Below are 25,665 nucleotides of genomic sequence, written 5' to 3' on the forward strand. Positions count from 1 at the left end.
TAAGGGCAAAACTAAAATAGACCTACCTTAAGACAGCCTAAAACCAAGATCTCACAGGATTATTGTGAACAACTTAACTGCCTGCCTGAATGAAACTCAACACTCTTTAAAGGAAGATAACAGAATCCAGAATCCTTTCACACCATCATCCAGTGGCCAATATAAAATAAATAAAAAATTACTAGACATACAAAAAAGCGGGAAAGTGTGACCCATAGTCAAGAAAAAAATGTCTATGTAAAGAAACCCACAGGGGACTCAGATGAAGGAATTAACTAAGTGTTTAACAAAACTATTATAATTATGTGAAAGAATTTACAAGAAAATATAGGTCAAATAAGTGGATGAAGAACCTCAGCAGAGGAACAGATTTTTAAAAAGAACCAAATTGAAAAATTCATTGATGAAAATGGGTCAGTAGAAATTATCCTAACTAAAATACAGAGAAAAACTCAAGTGGGAATAAAAAAGAAAGAAAGAAGAACAAATCATCTGAGATTTGTGGGACAGTGTGATCATGGTCCAACACAATAGCTCTTCAACTTTTTGGTCTTAGGAGCCCTTTATGCTCTTAAAATTACTGAGAACCCTAAAGCGTTTTTGCTTATGTGAGTCATATCTATCTATATTCACTGTGTTTAAATTAAAACTGAGGAATTTTAGAAACATTTATTAATAAAATAACAGTAAGCCAAATACATCTTGCATTAGTTTACCAGCACTGCTGTAGCAAAATACCATAAACTAAGTGGCTTAAACAACAGAAATATATTTCCTCATTGTTCTGGAGGCTAGAAATTTGAGATCAAGGTGTCAGCAGGGCTTGTTCCTTCTGAGGATTAGAAGGAAGAATCTGTTCAATGACTCTCCCATAGCTTCTGGTGGTTTGCTTCAATCTTTCTCATTTCTTGGCTTATAGAAGCATCACTCCAGTCCCTGCCTTCATCTTCACATGGCATGCTTTCTCTGTGTGTGTGTGTCTTCAAACTTCCCCTTTCCTATAAGGACACTAGTAATATTGGATTGGGCCCACCCTAAAAACCTCATTCATTATATTTTATTTTTTAAAAAGATTTATTTATTTGAGAGAGGGCGAGGGAGACAGAGAATCTTCAGCAGACTCCCCACCAAACGAGGAGCCCAGCATGGGGCTTGATCCCATGACCCCGAGATCATGACTGAACTGAAATCAAAAGTGGGATGCTTAACTGGCTTCATTTTAATTTGAATGCCTCTGTGAAGACCTTATCTCTAAGTAAGGTCACATTCTCACATACCAGGCATTAAAGCCTCAATGTATGAATTTTGGGGAGCACACAACCCATACCACATTTTATGTAAATGTATAAATGACATTTTAAAAATGGAATAAGAATCCTGTATTTTCCAAAACAAAAGTAGTGAGAAGAGTAGCACTGACATTCTTTTTTTTCAAATCTCTTTAATGTAATAGAAGACAGCTAGATCCTCTTACCTGCTTCAGCATTCAATCTTTTGTGATATCACACATCATATAGATTCTAGAAAACTACATTGGAGACCTATGAGAGTATTCTTAAAAAAAAAAAAAATTATCCTGTGGATCTCCTAAAAGGGTCTTTAGAATTCCAGAATCCCTATACCACATTTCACTTTGAGAATCACTGATCTGATGCATACGTAATTGGAGTCTTAGAAGGAGAGGAAAGAATGGAGCAGAAGAATTATCTGAAGAGATAGCAGCCATATTTTTCCAAATTGAGGAAAGACATCAACCCTGAAATCCAAAAAACTTAGTGAACTCCAGAGAAGGTAAACACAGAGGAGATCACACCTAGTCAAACTACTGAAAACAAAGGATGGAAAGCAAAAATAACAAGACAGTCCATTAGGGAAATAGTAAAAAGAATTACAGATGACTTCTCATCAGAAACAATGGCAGCCAGGAAGACAATTCAATCTTCAGTGCTATAAAAATAAACCCCTCAATTTGACAACCAAGAATCCTGTGTGCACCAAAACATATTTAAAAGTGAAAAGCAATATATATTGAGATATTTCAGAAAATCAAAACCTGAGAGAATTCATTAAAAGCAATATTCAGATGCCAATGAATTTCTTTGGCTGAAGGAAAATTATCTCAGATAAAAATCCAGGTCTTCAGGAAGGAATGGAGATTACTAAAGGGTAAACTTGTGAGTACATGCCAAATACTATATTTTTTAAGTTTTTTAAAAGATCTAGGGGGTGCCTGGGTGGCTCAGTTGGTTAAGGGCCTGCTTTCAGCTCAGGTCCTGATCCCAGGGTCCTGGGTTCGAGTCCCGCATCGGCTCTCCGCTCGGAGGCGAGTCTGCTTCTTCCTCTCCTTTTGTGATCTTTCTTGCTTTCACTGTCTGTCAAATGAATAAATAAAATCTTTAAAAAAAATCTATAAGTTGTTTAAGGCAAAAACATAATAAAGTATTATAGGGCTTATAACATATGAAGAAATAAAATAAATGGCAATAATAGCACAAAGGGGAGTAAATGGAATTACACTGTAATATGTTTGTTTTCTGTAAAGTAGTATAATATTAATTTAAGGTGTGATAAACTAAAAATGCATATTATAATACAGTTGCTAAAAAAATACACAAGAGGTGTACTTAAAAAACCAACAAATGAGATAAAATTGAGTCCTAAAAATTACTTGATTAATCCAAAAGAAGGTATAAAAGGTGAAGCAAAAGGAACAAGGGACAAAGACATAACAAATAGAAAGGAGACATGAAGCAAACCATTCCAATAATTAAAGTCAGTGGACTAACCACACTGTCTAAAAGCCAGAGGGGAGCTTGGGTGGCTCAGTAGGTCGAGCGTCTGCCTTGGGCGGTGGCAGGCGGCCGACAGGCGGACGGGGCGAGCAGGGGCGGCAGGAAGCGGCGGCGGCGGAGGCAGCGCCGTCCGGGGCCGTCAGCAGGAGGCAGTGGTGGTAGGTGCGGCGTTAGGGGGCGTCAGTGTGCAGCAGCGGCTCCAGCCGGCGGCCGCAGAGTCAGCTGCTGCGGTGGGAGAGGCTGTAGGGGCGACCTCAGCGGAGGCAGCACCCCTGACGGAAGGGCCGCCGTCAGCGTTCCGCAGCGGCAGTAGCGGGTGGCGGCGGCGGAGGCCGAGGCTGCGGGCAGCGATGGGAGGCGGTAGTCGCGGCAGTGGGCGGCAGCGGCGGCAGCCAGCGGCAGCAGCGTCCTTGGAACCCTGGCAAGCTGTGGCTCCGAGGAGAAGGTGCTCTGCAATGCGGCGTCCGCGGGGGAGGAAGGGGGCAGCACAGGACCCTGAGGCTGAGCCTGAGGCGGACTGCCAAGTTGTGCTTCCTCCCATTGGGGAGGCCAGGTGAGTTCCGCCTCGGCCCTGGGCCTGAGCCTCAGTTTCTCCATCTGTAAACTGGGGAGAACAGCAAAACCTTAGGGTTATGGTGCAGATTTAACGTAGATAACGGGCTTCGTCTAGACTGGTTCAGAGTACAGGTTGTCATTCCTCTTATTCCACTTCCAGCTGCGTGACCTTGAGCAAGAGAGGTCATCGCCGTGCCTCAGAATTCTCATCTGAGAGATGGACCTGGAGATAGTCCCTATATAGGCTTGTTTTGAGGATTTAGTGAATTCGTAAATGGAACCCATTTCCAGTGTCAATGTAAACCCCGGTTCCTGGCATGGGATAAGTGCAGTACCAGCGTTTGCGATTAGTATTATACAAGTATTGGTTATTGTTATCGCTAGTGCTGGGGAAGGAACACCAACGTGATTGTCATTCTCATGATTATCATCATGAGTTGATTGAGGAGCTGCTCTGTGCCTGCCACTGGCATAAGCATTCTAGCATTCTACATCCTTTATCAGTTTGAACATCTCAGTGGGCTAGGATCCTGATAGGGCTCCGAGGCTTGGAGACACAGATAATGTTTGGAACCAGATTTCAAACCCTTGTCTTTGCGGCTCCAAAACCGGTGCTGCCAAGCTCTCCATGATTGGGGCGTATCCGAAACCGTCATGCCTCCATGCTTAGCTCTGCACCTTACAGCTCACAACAGGGCCTAACACAGAGGAATAAGTGTTCCCTATTTCTGTTACCATCATTGTCTTTATTCATTTGCAGTGCTCTACATGCACAGAAGTAACAGCAGTGGTTAGTGATTCAGATCAACAGCTGAAGGACCATTCCAGCTGACAGAAATGAGACCAATTTTATGTGCTCCTCTCCCCCTAGAATGATGGTCAAGAGACAGTGATGACTCAGAGGTTGCCAGTGAATTAAAGAAGTTACTGCCCAGCCAAAAGAGCCTGAGTAGACAGCAGCAGCGGCCTTTTGTAGGGTCTCAAAAGACACCTACGCGAAGGAACATGCCCAGGGATTTGGAAAACCGGTAAGGCACTTTCCATACACCCTGCCTTGTTCTTCTTCCTCCACTTCTTCAGTATCCTCAGGAACTCCCTGCTTCTTCCTGTACCCCTAAGCGGGATGCAGTGCCCACTGCTCCGGGTGGAGGGGAGCCCAACACTTCACATGCTGTTCTGTGCACGCACTCACCAGTGTACAAAGCTCTCCTTTAGCCTCTGTGAGGAACAGGAGGGCAGTTTTCCACACAGATTTTGGCAGGTCTGTGCACTTTCTGTCCCCTGAACAATGGTGTGTGGCTTATGTATTTAAATCCAGTTTTGTCTTGGTTTGTTTTACAAGACCTTTTCCTTAGGATAACTTGTAAGATTACTCTCTTAGCAACTGCCAAGCTTGCAATGCAGTGTTATTAACTATAGTCACCGTGTTGTACGTTACATCCTGTGACTTACTTATTTTATAGCTGTTAGTTTGAACCTTTTGACTCCTGACACCCATTTCACACTCATCCCCTTGCCCATCAACCACCAATCTGATCGCTCTATCTTTAAGCTTAGTTTTTTTTGTTTCTTAGATTCCATATAAAAGTGATGTCATACAGTATTTGTCTTTGACTTCTTTCACTTAGCCTTGTGCCCTCAGGGTCCATCCATGTTGTTGCAAAAAAGAAAGATTTCATTTTTTTGTTATGGCTGAAGAGTATTGCAGTGTCTACATACACCACATCTTCTTTATCAGTTCATCCCTCCACGGACACGTAGGTTGTCTTCCTATCTTAGCTGTTATAAATAATGCTGCAGGGAATATGGGGGTTCATATGTCTTTTCAAATAGGTGTTTTTGTTTTCTTTGGATAAATGGCCAGATGTGAAATTGCTGGATTGTAGGGTTGTTCTAGCTTTAATGTTTTGAGGAGGCTGCATACTGTTTTCCACAGTGGATGCACCTACTTACATTCCCACGAACGGTGTACTGGGGTTTCCGTTCCCCCACATCCTTACTAACATTTGTTATTTCTTTTTTTTTTTTTAAAGATTTTATTTATTTATTTGAGAGAGAGAGAGAATGAGAGATAGAGAGCACGAGAGGGAAGAGGGTCAGAGGGAGAAGCAGACTCCCTGCTGAGCAGGGAGCCCGACGTGGGACTCGATCCCAGGACTCCAGGATCATGACCTGAGCCGAAGGCAGTTGCTTAACCAACTGAGCCACTCAGGCGCCCCTAACATTTGTTATTTCTTGTCTTTTTGATACTAACCCTTCTAACCAGTGTGAGGTGGTATCCCATTGTTGTTTATATTTGCATTTCCCTGATGATTAATGATGTTGAGCATCTTTTCATGTACCTGTTGGCTCTCTGGATAATGTCCATTTGGACATTCCTTCCACTTTTTAACCACAGTTTGTTTTTTCTTGTTGTTATTGAGTTTTAGGAGTTCTTTTTATATACTGGATATTAACCTTTTATCAGATCTTTTGATCTGCAAATCTTTTCTCCCAGGTGGTAGGTTGCCTGTTTATTTTGTTGGTGATTTTCTTTGCTGGGCAGGAGCTTTTGAGTTTGATGTAGATGTGTTTACTTATTTTTGCTTTTGTTGCCTTTGCTTTTAGAGTATGAGCCACAGAAATCACTACCAGGACCGGGGCACCTGGGTGCCTTAGTTGGTTAAGCGACTGCATTTGGCTCAGGTCATGATCCTGGGGTCCCGGGATCGAGTCCCACATCGGGCTCCCTGCTCAGCGGGGAGTCTGCTTCTCCCTCTGACCCTCTTCCCTCTCATGTGCTTTCTCTCTCTCATTCTCTCTCTCTCACAAATAAATAAAATCTTTTAAAAAAAAATAAGAAATCACTACCAGGACCTATGTCGAGCAGCTTTTCCCATATGTTTTCCACTAAGAGTTTTAGGGTTTCACATCCTATATTCAAGTCTTGAATGCATTTGGAGTTAATTTTTGTGTATAATGTAAGATAGTGGTGCAGTTTCATTCTTTTGCATGGGGCTGTCCAGTTTTCCCAGGACTATTGATTAAAGAGACTGTTTTTTCCTCCTTGTATATTCTTGGCTCCTTGATCATAAGGTACTGGACCATAGATGTGTGGGTTTCCTTCTGGGCTCTCTCTTCGTTCTGGTGATTTGTGTGTCTGTGTTTAAGCCAGTATGCCAGCAATCACTATAGCTTTGTAATAGAGTTTGAGACCGGGGAGCCTAATGGCTCCAGCTTTGTTTTTAAAATTGCTTTGGCTAAAACTGTGGAAAGAGCCGAGATGCCCTTCAACAGATGGATAAAGAAGTTGTGGTCCATATGTACAATGGAATATTACTCAGCCATCAGAAAGGATGAATACCCAACTTTTACATCAACATGGATGGGACTAGAGGAGATTATGCTAAGTGAAATAAGTCAAGCAGAGAAAGTCAATTATCATATGGTTTCACTTGTTTGTAGTAGATAAGGAATAGCATGGAGGACATTAGGAGAAGGAAGGGAAAAATGAAGTGGGGGGGAAATCGGAGGGAGAGATGAACCATGAGAGACTATGGACTCTGAGTAACAAACAGGGTTTTAGAGGGGTGGGGGGAGAGGGAATTGGTTAGCCCGGTGATGGATATTAAGAATGGCACGTACTGCATGGAGCACTGGGTGTTATACGAAAACAATAGACTGTGGATCACCACATCAAAAACAGATGATGTATTGTTTGGTGACTAACATAACGTAACATAACAAAAAAAAAAGATTGCTATTCAGAGTCTTTTGTGGTTCCATACAAATTTTAAAGATTCTTTGCCTTATGTCTGTGAAAAATTGTTTGGAATTTTGATGAGAATTGCATTGACTCTCTAGATGGTGTTTTTTTAAATTTTTTATTGTTCTGTTAATCATCATATATTACACCATTAGTTTTTTATGTAGTGTTCCATGATTCATTGTTTGTGCATAACACCCAGTGCTCCATGCAGAATGTGCCCTCTTTAATACCCATCACCAGGCTAACCCATCCCCCTACCCCCGTCCCCTCTAGAACCCTCAGTTTGTTTTTCAGAGTCCATTGTCTCTCATGGTTCATCTCCCCCTCTGACTTACTCCCCTTCATTCTTCCCCTCCTGCTATCTTCTTCTTTTTTTTTTTCTTAACATATGTTGCATTATTTGTTTCAGAAGTACAGATCTGTGATTCAACAGTCTTGCACAATTCACAGCGCTCACCATAGCACATACCCTACCCAATGTCTATCACCCAGCCACCCCATCCCTCCCACCCCCAACCACTCCAGTAACACTCAGTTTGTTTCCTGAGATTAAGAATTCCTCATATCAGTGAGGTCATATGATACACGTCTTTCTCTGATTGACTTATTTCACTCAGCATAACACCCTCCAGTTCCATCCACGTCGTTGCAAATGGCAAGATCTCATTCCTTTTGATGGCTGCATAATATTCCATTGTGTATATATACCACTTCTTCTTTATCCATTCATCTGTCGATGGACATCTTGGCTCTTTCCACAGTTTGGCTATTGTGGACATTGCTGCTATAAACATTGGGGTGCACATACCCCTTCGGGTCCCTACATTTGTATCTTTGGGGTAAATACCCAGTGGTGCAATTGCTGGATTGTATGGTAGCTCTAATTTCAACTGTTTGAGGAACCTCCATACTGTTTTCCAGAATGGTTGCACCAGCTTGCATTCCCACCAACAGTGTAGGAGGGTTCCCCTTTCTCCGCATCCCCGCCAACATCTGTCGTTTCCTGACTTGTTAATTTTAGCCATTCTGACTGGTGTGAGGTGCTATCTCATGGAGGTTTTGATTTGGATTTCCCTGATGCCGAGCAATGTTGAGCACTTTTTCATGTGTCTGTTGGCCATCTGGATGTCTTCTTTGGAAAAATGTCTGTTCATGTCTTCTGCCCATTTCTTGATTGGATTATTTGTTCTTTGGATGTTGAGTTTGATACGTTCTTTATAGATTTTGGATACTAGCCCTTTATCTGATATGTCATTTGCAAATATTTTCTCCCATTCTGTCGGTTGTCTTTTGGTTTTGTGGACTGTTTCTTTTGCTGTGCAAAAGCTTTTTATCTTGATGAAATCCCAATAGTTCATTTTTGCCTGGCTTCCCTTGCCTTTGGCGATGTTTCTAGGAAGAAGTTGCTGCGGCTGAGGTCGAAGAGGTTGCTGCCTGTGTTCTCCTTTAGGATTTTGATGGACTCCTGTCTCACGTTTAGGTCTTTCAACCATTTGGAATCTATTTTTGTGTGTGGTGTAAGGAAATGGTCCAGTTTCATTCTTCTGCATGTGGCTGTCCAATTTTCCCAACACCATTTGTTGAAGAGACTGTCTTTTTGCCATTGGACATTCTTTCCTGCTTTGTCAAAGATAAGTTGACCATAGAGTTAAGGGTCCATTTCTGGGCTCTCGATTCTGTTCCATTGATCTATGTGTCTGTTTTTGTGCCAGTATCATACTGTCTTGATGATGACGGCTTTGTAATAGAGCTGGAAGTCTGGAATTGTGATGCCGCCAGCTTTGCTTTTCTTTTTCAAGATTCCTCTGGCTATTCGGGGTCTCTTCTGGTCCCATACAAATTTTAGGATTATTTGTTCCATGTCTTTGAAAAAAGTGGATGGTATTTTGATGGGGATTGCATTGAATGTGTAGATTGCTCTAGGTAGTACTGACATCTTCACAGTGTTTGTTCTCCCAATCATGAGCATGGAACGTTTTTCCATTTCTTTGTGTCTTCCTCAATTTCTTTCATGAGTATTTTATTGTTTTCTGAGTACAGATCCTTTGCCTCTTTGGTTAAATTTATTCCTAGGTATCTTATGGTTTTGGGTTCCATTGTAAATGGGATCGACTCCTTGATTTGTCTCTCTTCTGTCTTGTTGTTGGTGTATAGGAATGCCCCTGATTTCTGTGCATTGATTTTATATCCTGCTACTTGACTGAATTCCTGTATGAGTTCTAGCAGTTTTGGGGTGGAGTCTTTTGGGTTTTCCACATACAGTATCATATCATCTGCAAAGAGTGAGAGTTTGAATTCCTCTTTGCTGTTTTGGATGCCTTTGATTTCTTTTTGTTGTCTGATTGCTGTGGCTAGGACTTCTAATACTATGTTGAATAGCAGTGGTGAGAGTGGACATCCCTGCCACGTTCCTGACCTTAGGGGAAAGGCTCTCAGCTTTTCCCCATTGAGAATGATATTCGCTGTAGGTTTTTCATAGATGGCTTTTATGATATTGAGGTAGGTACCCTCTATCCCTATACTCTGAAGAGTTTTGATCAAGAAAGGATGCTGTACTTTGTCAAATGCTTTTTCTGCATCTATTGAGAGGATCATTTGATTCTTGTTCTTTCTTTTGTTAATGTATTGTATCACGTTGATTGATTTGCGGATGTTGAACCATCCTTGCAGCCCAGGGATAAATCCCACTTAGTCGTGGTGAATAATCATTTAATGTACTGTTGGATCCTATTGGCTAGTATTTTGGTGAGAATTTTTGCATCCATGTTCATCAAGGATATTGGTCTGTAATTCTCCTTTTTGATGGGGTCTTTGTCTGGTTTTGGGATCAAGGTAATGCTGGCCTCATAAAATGAGTTTGGAAGTTTTCCTTCCATTTCTATTTTTTGGAACAGTTTCAGGAGAATAGGTATTAATTCTTCTTTAAATGTCTGATAGAATTCCCCTGGGAAGCCATCTGGCCCTGGGCTTTTGTTTCTTGGGAGATTTTTGATGACTGCTTCAATTTCCTTAGTGGCTATAGGTCTGTTCAGGTTTTCTATTTCTTCCTGGTTCAATTTTGGTAGTTGATACATCTCTAGGAATGCACCCATTTCTTCCAGGTTATCTAATTTGCTGACATAGAGTTGCTCATAATATGTTCTTATAATTGTTTGTATTTCTTTGGTGTTGGTTGTGATCTCTCCTCTTTCATTCATGATTTTGTTGATTTGGGTCATTTCTCTTTTCTTTTTGATCAGTCTGGCCAGAGGTTTATCCATCTTGTGAATTCTTTCAAAGAACCAGCTCCTAGTTTCGTTGATCTGTTCTACTGTTCTTTTGGTTTTTATGTCATTGATTTCTTTTTTTTTTTTTTAATTTTTTTATTGTTATGTTAATCACCATATATTACATCATTAGTTTTTGGTGCAGTGTTCCATGATTCATTGTTTGTTCATAACACCCAGTGCTCCATGCAGAACGTGCCCTCCTCAATACCCATCACCAGGCTAACCCATCCCCCTACCCCCCTCCCCTCTAGAACGCTCAGTTTGTTTTTCAGAGTCCATCATCTCTCATGGTTCGTCTCCCCCTCTGACATACTCCCCTTTTCTTCCTCTCCTGTTATCTTCTTCTTTTTCTTTTTTCTTAAAATATGTTGCGTTATTTGTTTCAGAAGTACAGAACTGTGATTCAACAGTCTTGCACAATTCACAGCGCTCACCGTAGCACATACCCTCCCCAATATCTATCACCCAGCCACCCCATCCCTCCCACCCCCCACCACTCCAGTAACACTCAGTTTCTTTCCTGAGATTAAGAATTCCTCATATCAGTGAGGTCATGTGATACATGTCTTTCTCTGATTGACTTATTTCACTCAGCATAACACCCTCCAGTTCCATCCATGTCGTTGCAAATGGCAAGATCTCATTCCTTTTGATGGCTGCATAATATTCCAGTGTGTATATATACCACATCTTCTTTATCCATTCATCTGTCGATGGGCATCTTGGCTCTTTCCACAGTTTGGCTATGGTGGACATTGCCGCTATAAACATTGGGGTACACGTACCCCTTCGGGTCCCTACATTTGTGTCTTTGTGGTAAATACCCAGTAGTGCAATTGCTGGATCGAACGGTAGCTCTAATTTCAACTGTTTGAGGAACCTCCATACTGTTTTCCAGAGGGGTTGCACCAGCTTGCATTCCCACCAACAGTGTAGGAGGGTTCCCCTTTCTCCACATCCCCGCCAACATCTGTCGTTCCTTGACTTGTTAATTTTAGCCATTCTAACGGGTGTGAGGTGGTATCTCATTGAGGTTTTGATTTGGATTTCCCTGATGCCGAGCGATGTTGAGCACTTTTTCATGTGCCTGTTGGCCATTTGGATGTCTTCTTTGGAGAAATGTCTGTTCATGTCTTCTGCCCATTTCTTGATTGGATTATTTGTTCTTTGGGTGTTGAGTTTGATAAGTTCTTTATAGATTTTGGATACTAGCCCTTTATCTGATATGTCATTTGCAAATATTTTCTCCCATTCTGTTGGTTGTCTTTTGGTTTTGTGGACTGTTTCTTTTGCTGTGCAAAAGCTTTTTATCTTGATGAAATCCCAATAGTTCATTTTTGCCTGGCTTCCCGTGCCTTTGGCGATGTTTCTAGGAAGAAGTTGCTGCGGCTAAGGTCGAAAAGGTTGCTACCTGTGTTCTCTTTTAGGATTTTGATGGACTCCTGTCTCACGTTTAGGTCTTTCAACCATTTGGAGTCTATTTTTGTGTGTGGTGTAAGGAAATGGTCCAGTTTCATTCTTCTGCATGTGGCTGTCCAATTTTCCCAACACCATTTGTTGAAGAGACTGTTTTTTTGCCATTGGACATTCTTTCCTGCTTTGTCAAAGATAAGTTGACCATAGAGTTGAGGGTCCATTTCTGGGCTCTCGATTCTGTTCCATTGATCTATGTGTCTGTTTTTGTGCCAGTACCATACTGTCTTGATGATGACAGCTTTGTAATAGAGCTGGAAGTCCGGAATTGTGATGCCGCCAGCTTTGCTTTTCTTTTTCAGTATTCCTCTGGCTATTCTGGGTCTCTTCTGGTTCCATACAAATTTTAGGATTATTTGTTCCATTTCTTTGAAAAAAGTGGATGGTATTTTGATGGGGATTGCATTGAATGTGTAGATTGCTCTAGGTAGCATTGACATCTTCACAATGTTGATTCTCCCAATCCATGAGCATGGAACGTTTTTCCATTTCTTTGTGTCTTCTTCGATTTCTTTCATGAGTATTTTATAGTTTTCTGAGTACAGATCCTTTGCCTCTTTGGTTAGATTTATTCCTAGGTATCTAATGGTTTTGGGTGCAATTGTAAATGGGATCGACTCCTTGATTTGTCTCTCTTCTGTCTTGTTGTTGGTGTATAGGAATGCCACTGATTTCTGTGCATTGATTTTATATCCTGCTACTTTACTGAATTCCTGTATGAGTTCTAGCAGTTTTGGGGTGGAGTCTTTTGGGTTTTCCACATACAGTATCATATCATCTGCAAAGAGTGAGAGTTTGACTTAATCTTTGCCGATTTGGATGCCTTTGATTTCTTTTTGTTGTCTGATTGCTGTGGCTAGGACTTCTAATACTATGTTGAATAGCAGTGATGATAGTGGACATCCCTGCCGCGTTCCTGACCTTAGGGGAAAAGCTCTCAGCCTTTCCCCATTGAGAATGATATTCGCTGTAGGTTTTTCATAGATGGCTTTTATGATATTGAGGTATGTACCCTCTATCCCTATACTCTGAAGAGTTTTGATCAAGAAAGGATGTTGTACTTTGTCAAATGCTTTTTCTGCATCTATTGAGAGGATCATATGATTCTTGCTCTTTCTTTTGTTAATATATTGTATCACATTGATTGATTTGCGGATGTTGAACCAGCCTTGCAGCCCAGGAATAAATCCCACTTGGTCCTGGTGAATAATCCTTTTAATGTACTGTTGGATCCTATTGGCTAGTATTTTGGTGAGAATTTTTGCATCCATGTTCATCAAGGATATTGGTCTGTAATTCTCTTTTTTGATGGGGTCTTTGGTTTTGGGATCAAGGTAATGCTGGCCTCATAAAATGAGTTTGGAAGTTTCCCTTCCATTTCTATTTTTTGGAACAGTTTCAGGAGAATAGGTATTAATTCTTCTTGAAATGTCTGATAGAATTCCCCTGGGAAGCCATCTGGCCCTGGGCTTTTGTTTCTTGGGAGATTTTTGATGACTGTTTCAATTTCCTTAGTGGTTATAGGTCTGTTCAGGTTTTCTATTTCTTCCTGGTTCAATTTTGGTAGTTGATACGTCTCTAGGAATGCACCCATTTCTTCCAGGTTATCTAATTTGTTGGCATAGAGTTGCTCATAATATGTTCTTATAATTGTTTGTATTTCTTTGGTGTTGGTTGTGATCTCTCCTCTTTCATTCATGATTTTGTTGATTTGGGTCATTTCTCTTTTCTTTTTGATCAGTCTGGCTAGGGGTTTATCAATCTTGTTAATTCTTTCAAAGAACCAGCTCCTAGTTTCGTTGATCTGTTCTACTGTTCTTTTGGTTTCTAGTTCATTGATTTCTGCTCTGATCTTTATGATTTCTCTTCTCCTGCTGGGTTTAGGTTTTATTTGCTGTTCTTTCTCCAGCTCCTTTAGGTGTAGGGTTAGGTTGTGTATTTGAGACCTCTCTTGTTTCTTGAGAAAGGCTTGTATTGCTATATACTTTCCTCTCAGGACTGCCTTTGCTGTATCCCAAAGATTTTGAACAGTTGTGTTTTCATTTTCATTGGTTTCCAGGAATTTTTTTAATTCTTCTTTGATTTCTTGGTTGACCCATTCATTCTTTAGTAGGATGCTCTTTAGCCTCCATGTATTTGAGTTCTTTCCGACTTTCCTCTTGTGGTTGAGTTCTAGTTTCAAAGCATTGTGGTCTGAAAATATGCAGGGAATGATCCCAATCTTTTGGTACCGATTGAGACCTGATTTGTGACCTAGGATGTGATCAATTCTGGAGAATGTTCCATGGGCACTAGAGAAGAATGTGTATTCCTTTGCTTTGGGATGGAATGTTCTGAATATGTCTGTGAAGTCCATTTGGTCCAGTGTGTCATTTAAAGTCTTTATTTCCTTGTTGATCTTTTGCTTAGATGATCTGTCCATTTCAGTCAGGGGGGTGTTAAAGTCCCCCACTATTATTCTATTGTTGTCAATGTGTTTCTTTGCTTTTGTTATTAATTGCCTTATATAATTGGCTGCTCCCATGTTCGGGGCATAGATATTTACAATTGTTAGATCTTCTTGTTGGATAGACCCTTTAAGTAGGATATAGTGTCCTTCCTCATCTCTTATTACAGTCTTTGTTTTAAAATCTAGTTTGTCTGATATAAGGATTGCCACCCCAGCTTTCTTTTGGTGTCCATTAGCATGGTAAATGGTTTTCCACCCCCTCACTTTCAATCTGGGGGTGTCTTTGGGTCTAAAATGAGTCTCTTGCAGACAGCATATGGATGGGTCTTGTTTTTTAATCCAATCTGATAGCCTGTGTCTTTTGATTGGGGCATTTAGCCCATTTACATTCAGGGTAACTATTGAAAGGTATGAATTTAGTGTCATTGTATTACCTGTAAGGTGACTGTTAACTGTCTGTTGTCTGTGTTCGTTTCTGCTCTTTGCTGCTTTTAGGTTCTTTCTTTGCTTAGAGGACCCCTCTCAATATTTCTTGGAGGGCTGGTTTCGTGTTTGCAAATTCCTTTAGTTTTTGTTTGTTCTGGAAGCTTTTTATCTCTCCTTCTATTTTCAATGATAGCCTAGCTGGATATAGTATTCTTGGCTGCATATTTTTCTCGTTTAGTGCTCTGAAGATATCTTGCCAGTCCTTTCTGGCCTGCCAGGTCTCTGTGGATAGGTCTGTTGCCAATCTAATGTTTCTACCATTGTAGGTTACATATCTCTTCTCCCGAGCTGCTTTCAGGATCTTCTCTTTGTCTCTGAGACTCGTAAGTTTTACTATTAGATGTCGGGGTGTTGACCTATTATTATTGATTTTGAGAGGGGTTCTTTGTGCCTCCTGGATTTTAATGCCTGTTTCCTTCCTCACATTAGGGAAGTTCTCTGCTATAATTTGCTCCAATATACCTTCTGCCCCTCTCTCTCTCTCTTCTTCTTCTGGGATCCCAATTATTCTAATGTTGTTTCGTCTTATCATATCACTTATCTCTCGAATTCTGCCCTCGTGATCCTGTAGTTGTTTCTCTCTCTTTTTCTCAGCCTCTTTATTTTCCATCATTTGGTCTTCTATATCGCTGATTCTCTCTTCTGCCTCATTTATCCTAGCATTTAGTGCCCCCATTTTTGATTGCACCTCATCAATAGCCTTTTTGATTTCGATTTGGTTAGATTTTAGTTCTTTTATTTCTCCAGAAAGGGTTTCTCTAATAACTTCCACGCTTTTTTCAAGCCCAGCTAGTATCTTTAAAATCATGATTCTGAACTCTAGGTCCGACATCGTACTAATATCGGTGTTGAGTAGGTCCCTGGCTGACGGTACTACCTCTTGTTCTTTTTGCTGAGGTGATTTCTTTCGTCTTGTCATTTTGTCCAGAGGAGAATAGATGAATGTGAGAACAAAATGCTAACAGGTTAACAACGTCCCCAGCAAATATACTGTATACAAATCAGAAAAGACTTGACACCAGGGGAAAAGAAAGGGAAAGAAAGAAAAAAGAAAGAGAAAAAGAAAAAAAAAAAAGATAAAAACTAAAACAAAACAATACAAAAAAGGCAGAATATGATCAAATATGATCAGGCTAGTGCATAGATCAGTGCCACACACTAGATTTTGGGCGTATTTTGGTCTGTTAGAAAAAAGTGCCTCCTAAAATTTTAAAGGAAGAAAGACATATATGTACAAAATAAGGTTGATACAATAAAGGGATGGAAGATGACTGTAAAGATGAAAATTATAAAAGATTTTATAAAAGGACTTGGTAAGATAAGTTGTTTGAAAAAAGAAAGAAGATATAAGAAAAAAAAAAAAAAGGAAAAAGGGAGAGAATGTGATCAGGCAGGAGACTAGAACAAAGCCATACACTAGTGATTTAGGGTATATTTTGATCTGTTAGAAGAAACTGTACCTCAAAATTTTAAAGAGAGAACAACTTATATATATATGCCAAAAATAAGGGTAACTACTATGAAGGGATAAAATATGACTCTAAAAATGAAAAATAAAAAATGTTTTTTTTTTTTTTTAAAAAAGGGATTTATAAGATGTTGGTTGAAAAAGGGAAAAAGAAAAATAAAAAAAAAACAGTCAACAAAAATTAACTTTGATGAAATAATGAATCATGGTAAAAAAAAAAAAAAAAAAAAAGCCATGAATCTATGTGCAGTATTCCCCTAGCGCTGGAGTTCTCCTATTCTCCTTGATCGATCAACTTGGTCTTGGCTTGCTGGCTGTTTGTGCTGATCTTCTGGGGGGAGGGGCCTGTTGCCGTGGTTCCCAAATGTCTTTGCCGGAGGCGGAATTGCCCCGCCCTTGTCGGTCCGGGCTAAGGAAGCTGCTCCGGTTTGCTCTCAGGAGCTTTTGTTCCCTGCAAGCTCTCGGTACAGCTTTGGAGGCCCAGGGCAGAAATGGTGGCCTCCCAATCTCCACTTGAAGGAGCTGAGAACTCGGGGCCCCGCTCCTCAGTGTGCCCCCAGAGAAAAGCAGTCACTTCCGTGTCCCCGGTCTCTGGCCGCACTCCGTGCTCACCCGGCCTGTGACCGAGCGTTGCTCTCTCTGGCACCCGACCCCGCGCGGAGTCTCCAAACCCAGCAGATCCCTGCAGTGCGTTCCCGCACCGCTCCTCCCCGGGAAGGAAGGGGAGTCTCCCCGGATCTGCTGCTTGTTGGGTCCCTGCTGGGGGAGCCGTGCCCCGACTGGGCCGCAGATCACAGTTTATGGCAACCCCGAGCTGAGAACCCGCGACTCTGCTCCGTATCTGCAGCCGGTTTCCCTGCTCTGATACCTGGGAGCTCTGCTGCACTCAGGCACCCCGGTATCTCTGTGACCCCAAGGGTCCTGAGTCCACACTGTCCCGCGAGGGTTCCACCCCCCGTTTAGCCACTGCAGCGACGTCCCTCAGCGGAGCCGACTTCTAAAAGGTCCGATTTTGTGGTCCGCGGCTCTAGCACTTGCCAGAAGCGGCCGGCGGAGGCCCCTCCCCCGCCGTCTATCCTCCCGAATATCGCCTCGGATTCACTTCTCCGCAAGCCCTACCTTCCAGTAAGTGGTCGCTTCTCTGTTCAGAGAGTTGTTGCTACTCTCCTGTTCGATCTCCTGTTGAGTTCGTAGGTGTTCAGAATGGTTTGATCCCTATTCAGCTGAATTCCTGAGACCAGACGAAATCTAGGTCTCCTACTCCTCCGCCATCTTGCTCCCGCGCCTATGTCATTGATTTCTGCTCTGATCTTTATTATATCTCTTCTCCTGCTGGGTTTAGGCTTTATTTGCTGTTCTTTCTCCTGCTCCTTTAGGTGTAGGGTTAGGTTCTGTATTTGAGACCATTCTTGTTTCTTGAGAAAGGCTTGTATTGCTATATACTTTCCTCTCAGGACTGCCTTTGCTGTATCCCAAAGATTTTGAACAGTTGTGTTTTCATTTTCATTGGTTTCCATGAATTTTTTTAATTCTTCTTTAATTTCCTGGTTGACCCATTCATTCTTTAGTAGGATGCTCTTTAACCTCCATGTATTTGAGTTCTTTCTGACTTTCCTGTTGTGATTGAGTTCTAGTTTCAAAGCATTGTGGTCTGAAAATATGCAGGGAATGATCCCAATCTTTTGGTACCTAGTTGAGACCTGATTTGTGACCTAGGATGTGATCAATTGTGGAGAATGTTCCATGGGCACTAGAGAAGAATGTGTATTCCGTTGCTTTGGGATGGAATGTTCTGAATATGTCTGTGAAGTCCATTTGGTCCAGTGTGTCATTTAAAGTCTTTATTTCAGTGTTGATCTTTTGCTTAGATGATCAGTCCATTTCAGTCAGGGGGGTGTTAAAGTCCCCCACTATTATTGTATATTTGTCAATGTGTTTCTCTGCTTTTGTTATTGATTGCCTTATATAATTGGCTGCTCCCATGTTAGGGGCATAGATATTTACATTTGTTAGATCTTCTTCTTGGAAAGACACTTTAAGTAGGATATAGTGTCCTTCCTCATCTCTTATTACAGTCTTTGTTTTAAAATCTAGTTTGTCTGATATAAGGATTGCCACCCCAGCTTTCTTTTGGTGTCCATTAGCATGGTAAATGGTTTTCCACCCCCTCACTTTCAATGTGGGGGTGTCTTTGGGTCTAAAATGAGTCTCTTGCAGACAGCATATGGATGGGTCTTGTTTTTTAATCCAATCTGATAGCCTGTGTCTTTTGATTGGGGCATTGAGCCCATTTACATTCAGGGTAACTATTGAAAGGTATGAATTTAGTGCCATTCTATTGCCTGTCAGGTGACTGTTACTGTTGTTGTCTGTGTTCCTTTCTGATCTATGCTGCTTTTAGGCTCTCTCTTTGCTTAGAGGACCCTTTTTAATATTTCTTGGAGGACTGGTTTTGTGTTTGCAAATTCCTTTAGTTTTTGTTTGTCCTGGAAGCTTTTTATCTCTCCTTCTATTTTCAATGATAGCCTAGCTGGATATAGTATTCTTGGCTGCATATTTTTCTCTTTTAGTGCTCTGAGGATATCATGCCAGTCCTTTCGGCCTGCCAGGACTCTGTGGATAGGTCTGTTGCCAATCTAATGTTTCTACCATTGTAGGTTACATATCTCTTCTCCCGAGCTGTTTGCAGGATTTTCTCTTTGTCTCTGAGATTCGTAAGTTTTACTATTAGATGTTGGGGTGTTGACCTAGTTTTATTGATTTTGAGAGGGGTTCTCTGTGCCTCCTGGATTTTGATGCCTGTTTCCTTCCCCACATTAGGGAAGTTCTCTGCTATTATTTGCTCCAGTATACCTTCTGCCCCTCTCTCTCTTTCTTCTTCTTCTGGGATCCCAATTATTCTAATGTTGTTTCATCTTATTGCATCGCTTATCTCTCGAATTCTGCCCTCGTGATCCTGTAGTTGTTTCTCTCTCTTTTTCTCAGCCTCTTTATTTTCCATCATTTGGTCTTCTATATCGCTGATTCTCTCTTCTGCCTCATTTATCCTAGCAGTTAGTGCCCCCATTTTTGATTGTACCTCATTAATAGCCTTTTTGATTTCGACTTGGTTAGATTTTAGTTCTTTTATTTCTCCAGAAAGGGTTTCTCTAATGACTTCCACACTTTTTTCAAGCCCAGCTAGTATCTTTAAAGTCATGATTCTGAACTCTAGGTCCGACATCGTACTAATGTCCGTATTGAGTAGGTCCCTGGCAGACGGTACTACCTCTTGTTCTTTTTGCTGAGGTGATTTTTTTCGTCTTGTCTTTTTGTCCAGAGGAGAACAGATGAATGAGAGAACAGAATACTAACAGGTTAACAACATCTCCAGCAAATATACTCTATACAAATCAGAAAAGACCTGAAACCAGGGGACAAGAAAGGGAAAGGAAAAAGAGAAAAAAAAAGAGGGAAAAGAAAAATATAAAAACAAACAAAAACAGAACAAAACAAAACAAAAAAACAGAATATGATCAAATATGATCAGCCTAGTGCATAGATCAGTGCCACACACTAGCTTTTGGGCATATTTTGGTCTGTTAGAATAAAGTGCCTGCTAAAATTTTAAAGGAAGAAAGACTTATATATGTACAAATAAGGGTTGATACAATGAAGGGATGGCAGATGACTGTAAAGATGAAAATTATAAAAGATTTTATAAAAGGAATTGATAAGAAAAGAAGTTGTTTTTAAAAAGAAAGAAGATTTAAAAAGAAAAAGAAAAAAGAAAAAAAAGAAAAAAAAAGGGAGAGACTGTGATCTGGCAGGAGAATAGAACAAAGCCATACACTAGTGATTTGGGGTATATTTTGATCTGGTAGAAGAAATTGTATCTCAAAATTTTAAAGAGAGAACAATCTATATGCCAAAATAAGGGTAACTACTATGAAGCGATAAAAATATGACTGTTCTTTTTTAAAAAAGGGATTGATAAAATGTTGTTTGAAAAAGGGAAAAAGAAAAATAAAAAAAAAACAGTTAAAAAAATTAACTTTGAAAAACTAATGAATTATGGTAAAAAAGCCATGAATTCTATGTGCAGTATTCCCCTAGCGCTGGAGTTCTGTTCTCCTTGATTGGTAAACCTGGTCTTGGCTTGCTGGCTGTTCGTGCTGATCTTCTGGGGGAGGGGCCTGTTGCCGTGGTTCCCAAATATCTTTGCAGGAGGCGGAATTGCCCCGCCCTTGTCGGTCTGGGCTAAGCAAGCTGCTCCGGTTTGCTCTCAGGAGCTTTTGTTCCCTGCAAGCTCTCGGTACAGCTTTGGAGGACCAGGGTGAAAATGGTGGCCTCCCAATCTCCACCCGGAGGAGCTGAGAACTCAGGGCCCCGCTCCTCAGTGTGCCCCCAGAGAAAAGCAGTCACTCCTGTCTTCCCGATCTCCAGCCGCACTCCGTGCTCACCCGGCCTGTGACCGAGCGTTTCTAACTCTGGCACCCGACCCCGTGTGGTCTCCAAACCCAGCAGATCCCTGAGCTGCGCTTCCGCGCCGCTCCTCCCGGGGGAGGAAGGAGAGTCTCCCCAGCCCTGCCGCTTGTTGGATCCCTGCTGGAGGAGCAGTGGCCCGACTGGGCCGCGGATCACAGTTTATGGCAACCCTGAGCTGAGAGCCCGCGCCTCGGCTCCGTCTCTGCAGCCGGCTTCCCCGCTCTGATACCTGGGAGCTCTGCAGCCCTCAGGCACCCCCGGTCTTTCTGTGACCCCGAGGGTCCTGAGACCACACTGTCCCGCGAGGGTTCCACCCCCCGCTTAGCCACTGGAGCGACGTCCCTCAGTGGAGCCGACTTCTAAAAGTTCCGATTTTGTGCTCCGCGGCTCTAGCACTTGCCAGAGGTGGCCGATGGAGGCCCCCTCCCCCGCCGTCTATCCTCCCGAATATCACCTCGGATTCACTTTGCACGTCCTACCTTCCAGAAAGTGGTCGCTTTTCTGTTCAGAGAGTTGTTACTGTTCTTATCTTCAATCCCCTGTTGAGTTCGTAGGTGTTCAGAATGGTTTGATCCCTATTCAGCTGAATTCCTGAGACCAGACGAAATCCAGGTCTCCTACTCCTCCGCCATCTTGCTCCACCCCCTCAAATATTTTTTAAATTTATTTTCCTGTTAGTTCATTATTAGTGTATAAAAATGGAACAGATTTTAATGTACTTTTTATCCTGCAATTTTACTGAATTTGTTTAATAGTTTTTTGGTGTTGTTTTTAGGGTTTTTTACGTATAAAATGTCATCTGGATATAGTGACCTTTACTTCTTCCTTTCCAATTTGGATGCCTTTTATTTATTTATTTATTTTTCTTGTGTAATTGCTCTGGCTAGGATTTCCAGTAGTACAGTTGACTCTTGGCCAAGGTGGGTTTGAATTGTGGGGTCCACTTAATACATTTTTTTTTCAGTAAAGACAGACATTGCTGTAAATGTATTGTCCTTTTGATCTTTTTTTTTTCTTTTCAAATTTTTATTTAAATTCTAGTTACTTAACATACAGTGCAAATTGGTTTCAGGAGAATTCAGGGATTCATCACTTGCAGACAACACCCAGTGCTCATCATAACACGTGCCCTCCTTAATCCCCATCACCCAGCGAGTCCATCCCCCAACCACCTCACCTCTATCAACAGTCAGTATGTTTTACAGCATCAAGAGTTTCTTATAGTTTGTTTCCTTCTCTGTTCTTTGTATTCCCCGTCCCATTTGTTGATCTGTTTTGTTTATTAAATTCCACAGGAGTGAAATCACATGGTATTTGTCTTTCTCTGACTGACTTATTTTGCTTAGCATAATACACTCTAGCTCCATCAAGATTTTCTTTTTTTTTTTTTTTTTTAAGATTTCATTTATTTATTTGACAGAGAGAGAGACACAGCAAGAGAGGGAACAGAAGCAGGGGGAGTGGGAGAGGGAGAAGCAGGCTTCCCGCCGAGCAGGGAGCCCGATGCGGGACTCGATCCCAGGACCCTGGGATTGTGACATGAACCAAAGGCAGACGCTTAAAGACTGAGCCACCCAGGTGCCCCAAGCTCCATCAGGATTTTCTTAATCACATTCTTTTTCTCTAGCATACTTTGTTGTAAGAATACAGTCTATAAAACATACAACATTCAAAATATGTGTGAATCAACTCTGTTATTGATAACGTTTCTGGTCAATAGTAAGCTATTAGTAGTTCAGTTTTTGGGGAGTCAAAAGTATACTCAGATTTTCAACTGCACACGGGTTTGGCAACCCCTAATCCCTGCACTGTTCAGGGGCCAACTGTATGTTGAATAAAAGTGGCAAGAGTGGGCATTCTTGTCTTATTCCTGATCTTAGAGGAGAAGCTTTCGGCTTTCACCATTGCATAGGATGTGGCTTCTCAGGTATGGCCTTTATTATGTTGAGTTACATTCTCTGTATGAGGTCATTCTGACGATCTACAACATCATTGGCGAGAGCCTGGCAGTGTGCCCGTGGAGGCTGGTAAGCTCCGGGCGCCCCTGCCCTCTGGGAGGCTTGGCCGGGCGCTCTCAGGGGCCGAACAGCGTGTCCGTGATGAGGAGCATGGTGCTGGTGTGCGGCTGGGAGGTTCCAGATCCCTGCTGGGAGAGACGGGGCCTGCCAGGGCTGGGCGGACCAGTGGCCCGAGAGACCCATCCAGGCTTGCTTTCAGACCTGAGGGTTCATTTCACACCCAGAGCCCTCCTCGTGCGTCCCAGGTTGTGCTCCCGGACTGACGCTGCTGCCTCCATGGGAATCCAGGCCTGTGGGTCCTTGGCCTCTGCCAGGAAGTTTGTGCTTGGTCACCCACGGTCCCTGGTGGGCCGCAGCACAGGCCCGGCACCCACTTCAGCCTGACCTGCTCACGGCCCCTTCTCAGGTCTCAGAAAGCCATGTGGATCATTGTTTGTACCCCTTTTAGATAAGACGCAGCCCCTGAGTTTGTTCCCAGGGCTGTCCCTTCTGTGGAGGTTCCCAGAGAGAGGTCATGTTGCTTTGAGAACAGATTGGGCTCCTGATCCGAGGGCTCTGTCCGCTCTCCCCTTCCTCTGCTGCGGCTCCTGCTCAGGTCAGCTGGGGCAGGTAGAGGGCCGAGCTTCAGGCCAGGAATGACAGGAATTCCCTCTGAGCACAGAGCCCCAGGCTTGCAGCAGAAGGTGGTTTGGCACCTGGGCCTGCCCACAGAAATGTGTCAGGTGACTGTTTGAAATTTGGAGATGTTAACTGTTATAAACCAAAGGACAGCACTGGGGGCCTAACTTAGCAGGATTTTTCTGGAGCAGTCAAGCAACCTTTGCACCAAGTGAGGATGAGTGAAATGCGAGTGTAGGTTGTGTTGGCTTCTCTGTAGGTCTGTCGCCAGGGGTTAGTCTGGCTGGTGGGGTGGGGTCCGGGGAGCCAGCATTTGGGGTAGATGGGACTCACTTCAGAGGAGCCCCCCGAGCCTGAGCAGGAGCATGGGCAGGGAGGGGAAGTGCCTCGCGCTGTCTGGAAGTCGGGGGCTCCAGTCCTATCTGGCACATGGGCCCACGTTGGTCCCCACGGGGGCTGGGGTGAGGGGAGCGCACGGCTGGCCAGCTTCCATCCACAGCACCTGAACTGCCCATGGGCGGCGAGCACCCCAGACCCGGGCCACTGGAGGCACAGCCTGAGTCACAGGGGCCAGGGCAGACACTCAGAGGAAAGGACTGGAGCCAGGGAGGGAGGCAGGCACAGGGAGCCGTGTCGGTCGGCCAGGTCCCCAGGGGCCTGCAGGCCAGCCCCGTGCTCTCTGCCGCATTGGTTGGTTGGTGTGTATCGGGGCAAAATGCGCGCAGCGTGAAGTGTGCCCCCCCCCGGAAGCAGACGGTGTGGCACGGGGCACACTAACGCTCTGGCACGGCCATCACCCCCATGTGGGCAGAACCCCCCTTCCCAGAGAGAAGCCCCTTTCCATCCAGCTGTCCCTCCCTCCCCTTGTCCTGCTTCCTTAGTGTTGCAGCCTGGAGGTTACTGTCTGATTTCGAATCTGCCGATGCTGAATGTCACAGTATCTGTGCTCTCGAGCTGGCTTCTTTCACCAGACATGGTTTTGAGGTTCATAGCACGTGTCAGCACCTTGTTCCTTCTCTCGGCTGGGGAATATTCCACTGTGTGCACATACACATTGTGTTTCTCCCTGTCTGTTGTTGGTTACGTGGCTTGTCCTGGCCATCCGGGTTCTGTGAGGAGAGCTGCTATGAACACTGGTGCATGGGTCTTTTCCAGCAGCGCTGAGCTGATGCTGCACCCGGCTGGGAAGAGGGAGCCACGGAGACTGCAGCCAGGGGCCTGGCCCTGAGGTGGGGTGCGGGCTCCTCCTGCACCCTGGGGCCTTGGTGAATTGGGGTTTGATTTCCTGAGGCAGCAGGCCCAGGCGCCTGTGTCCTAGGTCACAGTGAGGTTTCCATGAGACTGAAGAATGAGAGGTCCTTGGCCTGGCGCCTGGCCCAGGGACACAGGGACAGCTGTCTGTCCACCTGCCTCCAGGGGTGGGGCAGGGTGAGCCGGCCCTGACTGCCCCTAGCTCCCCTTCTACTCTGGCCTCAGCCCAGTTTTAAAGGCAGAATGTGCTCTCTCTCCCAGCTCAGATGGGCCCATCTACAGAGCGGAGGTGGTCATGGCAGAGGAGAGGAAAGCCAGTGTCAACCCTGAGAAATCTCTGGCCCAAGGGGGTGATGGCAGCAAGGAGCAGTCTGGGCCCAGGAAGTGACCGAGGCAGCCAAGCTCACGGCCTGGGCCTGAGCTACCAGCCCAGACATACTTGATGTTCAGAGCCTGGCCAGGGGCGGCCGGGAGATTGCGGTCTGGCTTCAGATTGAGGGGGCACGCTGCGTAGCCCACAGGCTCAGCTGCAGGGGCTCCAGAATTTCCCCAGAGGAGCAGTTTGGGGGAGCGGGCAAGTGCGGCTCACTGCTGCCTAAGGAAGTGGGGCCAAGGCCAGGGGATGCCTCCCCTGCAAGAGGGAGGTGGTACCAGGTGTAGGGCTGGATCCAGGTGGCGCGGAACCTTTGGAAACCACCCTTGGGATTCCCCCTCCTGTTTCACCTGGGCGGGAGATACTGGCATGGACGCAGGGTGTAGGGCCTCGCCATCGTAAATAAAGCCTCTGTGAACAGTGTTGCAAATCCCTTACAACCTCTTTTATCTCTCCTTGGGAGAAAATGCTAGAAGCAGACTCCCTGGCTCAAAGTACATGAGCGTTTTGTGCTTGGAGAAACTGAAACTCATTGACACGTCGTGCCCTAGGGACCAGGATGCGGGTCTCGTGGCCTCTCTGCTTCCACATTTCCATCTTGCCTGATTTGTTAGGTGAGAATACATCTCACTAGCATTCGGTCTGCAAGCCTCTCATCCCTACTGTGCCATCAAATGCCTGTGACTGTACACGGCGCT

This window comes from Zalophus californianus, chromosome 14 (assembly GCF_009762305.2).
Source record: "Zalophus californianus isolate mZalCal1 chromosome 14, mZalCal1.pri.v2, whole genome shotgun sequence".
NCBI classification, from domain to species: domain Eukaryota; kingdom Metazoa; phylum Chordata; class Mammalia; order Carnivora; family Otariidae; genus Zalophus; species Zalophus californianus.